General features: G+C 41.4%; 1 pseudogene; it reads left to right on the top strand.

Annotated features, from left to right (window-relative positions):
* The first annotated feature begins 5,105 nt into the window (after positions 1 to 5,105).
* LOC128578222 (small nuclear ribonucleoprotein E-like) lies at positions 5,106 to 5,388 on the top strand (annotated as a pseudogene).
* Positions 5,389 to 5,873: the final 485 nt, after the last annotated feature.

The following is a 5,873-nucleotide window of genomic DNA, read 5'->3' as shown; positions in this document are numbered from 1 at the left end:
GCGCCTGTAGTCCTAGCTACTTGGGAGGCTGAGGCAAGAGAATCACTTAAATCCAAGAGTTTGAGGTTGCTGTGAGCTGTGATGCCATGGCACTCTACCCAGGGTGACAGCTTGAGGCTCTGTCTCAAAGAAAATAATAATAAAAATAAATAAAACATTAAATGCCTAATGTTGCAGTAGTAGGTTGGCATATTATTGATAATTGCTGCCTCACTGAGTCACCATGAGCACATGTAATATCTAATGGTGTCAATTTGACTGTTCTTGGAAGAGAACACACTGGAAGCCACATACTGCTATAAAACTGAAGCCATGCAGGCATACAAATATGTATTTTTTTCTTTTTTTGAGACAGAGTCTCACTTAGTCACCCTCAGTAGAGTGTTATGGTGTCACAGCTCACAGCAACCTCAAACTCTTGGGCTCAAGTGATCCTCTCGCCTCAGCCTCTTGAGTAGCTAGGACTGCAGGCGCCCACCACAACACCCAGCTTCTTGCTCAGGCTGGACATGAACTCCAGAGCTCAAGCAATCCACCCAGCTCAGTCTCTCGGAGTGCTAGGATTATAGGCGTGAGCCACCTCACCTAGCCTCTATGTTTATTTTATGTGACATTGTGACACGACCTTGTCATCTACAAAGTTCATGCTCGAGACCCAAACAATGGAGTTCCACCAAAAATCACTAAAAAACTATCATAATGTTTTAAGTAAGTTTACAGTTTTGTGTTTGGCCACATTAAAGCCATCCTAGGCTACATGTAACCCATGGGCCACAGGTTGGATACCCCTGATCTAACTTGTGCTTTTGTTGATTGATATTTGTATAGTATATTTTTTTACATTCTTTTACTTTCAACCTACTTATATCATTGTATTTCAAGTGAGATGTATTTTTTTTTGTAGAGACAGAGTCTCACTTTATGGCCCTCGGTAGAGTGCCGTGGCCTCACACAGCTCACAGCAACCTCCAACTCCTGGACTTAAGCGATTCTCTTGCCTCAGCCTCCCGAGTAGCTGGGACTATAGGCGCCCGCCACAACGCCCGGCTATTTTTTGGTTGCAGTTTGGCCGGGGCCGGGTTTGAACCCGCCACCCTCGGTATATGAGGCCGGCGCCTTACCGACTGAGCCACAGGCGCCACCCGAGATGTATTTATTTATTTATTTATTTTGAGACAGAGTCTCTCTGTGTCACCCTTGGTAGAGTGCTGTGGCATCACAGCTCATAGCAACTTCAAACTCTTGGGCTTAAGTGATTCTCTTGCCTCAGCCTCCCAAGTATCTGGGACTATAGGCACCCGTCACAATGCCTGGCTATTTTTTGGTTGCAGTTGTCATTGTTGTTTAGCAGGCTCGGGCTGGGCTTGAACCCTCCAGGTTCGGTGTATGTGGCTGGCGCCCTACTCACTGAGCTATGGGCGCCGACCCTATTTATTTATTTTTTGAGACAGAGTCTTGCTATGTTGCCCTCGGTAGAGTGCCATAGCATCACAACTCACAGCAACCTCAAACTCTTGGATTTAAGTGATTCTCTTGCCTCAGTCTCCCAAGTAGCTGGAGCTACAGGTGCCTTCCACAATGCCCTGCTATTTTTTTTTTTTATTGTAGTTGTCATTGTTGTTTAGCAGGCCTGGGCTGGGCTTGAACCTACCAGCCACAGTGTATATGGCTGGAGCTGTAACCACTGAGCTACGGGCATGTTTTGTTTTGTTTTATTTTATTATTTTGAGAGACAGTCTCAAGCTGTCACCCTGGGTAGAGTACCATGGTGTCATAGATCACAGCAACCTCCAACTCTTGGGCTCAAGTGTTGACTCAGTTTTTCTACTTTTTAGTAGGGACGGCATCTCCCTCTTGCTCAGGCTTGTCTCAAACCTGTGAGCTCAAACGGTCCACCCACTTTGGCCTCCCAGAATGCTAGGATTATAGGCATGAGCCACCACGCCCAGCCTCAAGTGAGTTTCTTTTAGACAGCATATATTATTTGGATCATGTTTTACTTTTATCTTCTCTGCCAATCTCTGTCTTTTAATTGGGTATATTTGGATCATTTACATTTTAGATAATTGTATTAGTTGTCTAGAATTGCTATAACAAAGTAAGACAAGCTGGGTGGCTAAAACAACAGAAATTTATTCTCTCACTATTCTCAAGGCTAAAAATCCAAAATCACGGTGTTGGCAGGGCCATGCTCCCACCAGAGACTCTAGGGGAGGATCCTTCTTTGCTTCATCCAGCTTCTGATAGTTCAGGCACTCTTTGGCTTGCAGCAGCTTAACTCTGATCTCCGCCTCCATCTTCATATGGCCATCTTCCCTCTGTGTCTGTGTTTTCACATGGTGTTCTCCTTTTTCCATGTCTGTCTAAATTTCTCTCTTCTTATAAGGATACCAGCCATGTTGGATCAGGGCTCACCCTGATGACCTCATTTTGACTTGATTACATCTGTACAGACCCTATTTCCTGATAAGGTCACATTCACAGATACCTGGGGTTAAAAACTTCAGCATATCTTTGGGGCAACACAATCAATTCATAACAGTAATTATTATTTGGTTAAGGAATGAGTCTGACATTCTATTATTTTTCTTCTTTCCTCTTATTCACTTTCACTTTTTTTGCCTTCCTATGGGATACTTGGAACAGTTTTTAGGATTCTATTTTAGTTTATTTATAGTACCTTTGAGTATACTGCTTTATATACTTTGCTTAGTGGTTACTGTAGGTATTATAATATAAATTATGTAACTTATCACGGTCTACTAGTATTGATGTTTTGATACTTCATGTAAAGTATAGAGGCCTTACTTAGATTTAGATCCCTTAGTCTTCCCCACTTGGAAAATATGTAATTGTCTTAAGTATTTCCTCTATGTCAGGGGTCCTCAAACTACGGCCCGCAGGCCACCTGAGGCAGTGTGATTGTATTTGTTCCCGTTTTTTTTTTTTTTTTACTTCAAAATAAGATATGTGCAGTGTGCATAGGAATTTGTTCATAGCTGTTTTTTTTTTTTAACTATAGTCCGGCACTCCAATGGTCTGAGGGACAATGAACTGGCCCCCTGTTTAAAAAGTTTGAGGACTCCTGCGAGTCTATGTGAATTGAGCAGCAGATTAGATAGTGTTTATCTATTAAATATGATTTAAGAAGGTCATGAAAAGGATAGTATACCCCTACATTTGCCGATTCCAATATTCTTATTTCCTTTCTGAAATTATAGGTCTTCTTCTTTTATCATTTCCTTTCTGTTTAGAGAACTTCCTTTAGCTGTTCTTTTTTTTTTTTTTATTGTTGGGGATTCATTGAGGGTACAATAAGCCAGGTTACACTGAATGCAATTGTCAGGTAAAGTCCCTCCCTTTAGCTGTTCTTTAAGGGTAAGTTCGCTAGCAACAAATTCTCTAAATTTACTTACACGAAGGATAGTTTTTCTTTTCTTTCTTTCTTTTTTTTTTCTTTTTTAATGAGACCAAGCCTCAAGCTGTCACCCTGGGTAGAGTGCCGTTGCATCACAGCTCACAGCAACCTCCAACTCCTGGGCTCAAGCGATTCTCCTGCCTCTGCCTCCCAAGTAGCTGGGACTACAGGCACCCGCCACAACGCCCAGCTATTTTTTGGTTGCAGCCATCATTGTTGTTTGGTGGGCCTGGGCTGGATTCGAACCCGCCAGTTCAGTTGCATGTGGCTGGCGCCTTAGCCGCTTGAGCCACAGGCACCGAGCCCAAAGGATAGTTTTTCTAGATATAGAATCTGTGGTTAATTGTTCTTTTTAAACTAATATTTCTTTTTTATAACACTTTTATATTTATAGAAAAAGTGCAAAGAGAGTTCCCATATATCCTGCATCCAGTTTTCCATATTATTAATCTTTTATATTAGTATAGTCCATTTATTGCAATTAATGAAGCAATATTGATACATTATTATTAAAGTCAATGAATTATTCAGAGTACCTTAGTTTTCACTTAATGTCCTTTATCTGTTCTGGGAAACCATCTAGGACATTGCATTATTTTCAGTCATCATGTCTCCTTAGGCTCTCTTCTTGACTGTGACAGTTTCTCAGATGTTTATTGTTTTTGATGACCTTGACAGTTTTTATTTTTTTATTTTTTATTTTTTTTCTTGACAGTTTTTAGGAGTACTTGTCAGCTGTTTTGTAAAATACTGGAATTTATCGGATGCCTGTCTCATGATTAAACTGAGTTATGGATTTTAGGGAGGAAGAACGCAAAAGTAAAGTACCATTTCATCATATTATATCAAGGATACATACTATCAAAATGACTTATTGCAGTTGATGTTGAGCTTAATCTTCTGGACAAAGTGGTGTATGTCAGGTTTTGCCATAGTAAAGTTACTATTTTTTCTCCTTTTCATACTATACTCTCGAAAGTCACTGTGAACGCCCAAACTTAAGGAATAGTGTTATGCTTCACCTCCTTGAAAGCACAGTATATACATAAATTATTTAGAATTGGCTCAATGCCTGTAGCTCAAGTGGCTAAGACACCAGCCACATACACCAGAGTTGGTGGGTTCGAATCCAGCTCAGCCCTGCCAAAAAGCAATGACAACTACAACCAAAATGTAGCCAGGCGTTGTGATGGCGCCTATAGTCCCAGCAACTTGAGAGGCTGAGGCAAGAGAATCGCTCGAGCCCAGAAGTTGGAGGTTGCTGTGAGCTGTGATGCCACTGCACTACCCAGGGCAATAGCTTGAGGCTCTGTCTCAAAAAAAAAAAATTATTGGCTCAGTGCCTGTAGCTCAAGCGGCTAAGGCACCAGCCACATACACCAGAGCTGGCGGGTTCAAATCCAGCCCGGGCTGGCCAAACAACAATGACAACTACAACCAAAAAATAGCCGGGTGCTGTGGTGGGCACCTGTTGTCCCAGCTACTTGGGAGACTGAGGCAAGAGAATCGCTTAAGCCCAGGAGCTGGAGGTTGCTGTGAGCTGTGGCACCACGGCACTCTACCCAGGGTGACAGCTTGAGGCTCTGTCTCAAAAAACAAACAAACAAAAAAATTATTTATAGATTAATTCCGGAAGTTTCTTTCTGGGATAGCGTACTGGTCAGTGTGGTCTTTGTCAGATTCTGCCATGGCATACTGCGGCCAGGGCCAGAAAGTGCAGAAGGTGATGGTGCAGCCCATCAACCTCATCTTCAGATACTTACAAAATGTACCGATCCTGGATTTAGGTGTGGCTCTATGAGCAAGTGAATATGCGGATACAGGGCTGTATCACTGGTTTTGAAGAGTATATGAACCTTGTATTAGATGATGCTGAAGAGATTCATTCTAAAACCAAGTCAAGAAAACAACTGGGTCAGATCATGCTAAAAGGAGATAATATCACTCTGCTACAAAGCATCTCCAACTAAAAATGACCAATGAAGTGAGAAATTGTTGAAAGGACAATACAGGATTTTTTGGCATACTTTGTTGGGAGTATAGTTCTGAAACATTTGTTCATATGGTTATGATTACCTTTATGTTATTTCAAAATGATAATAAATGCTGTGGGATTGTTTTTATTTAAAAAATTATTTATAATTATGAACTGGGGAGTTGTCTCTTTTTGTCAATGTATATATGTATGTTTGTATGTACCTATCTGCTATGGTTTGAATGTGTCACCCAAAAGTTCATGTGTTGAAAACCTAATTATCATTGTAACAGTGTTAAGAGGTGGGGTCTTGGGTGGCGCCTGTGGTTCAAGGAGTAGGGCGCCAGTACCTATGCCAGAGGTGGTGGGTTCAAACCCAGCCCCAGCCAAAAACCAAAAAAAAAAAAAAAAAAGAGGTGGGGTCTTATTTATTATTTATTATTTTTTTGGAGACAGAATCTCACTCTGCCACCTGGGCTA

Source organism: Nycticebus coucang, chromosome X (assembly GCF_027406575.1).
Source record: "Nycticebus coucang isolate mNycCou1 chromosome X, mNycCou1.pri, whole genome shotgun sequence".
NCBI lineage: Eukaryota > Metazoa > Chordata > Mammalia > Primates > Lorisidae > Nycticebus > Nycticebus coucang.
This window is presented reverse-complemented; position numbering and strand designations above follow the sequence as displayed.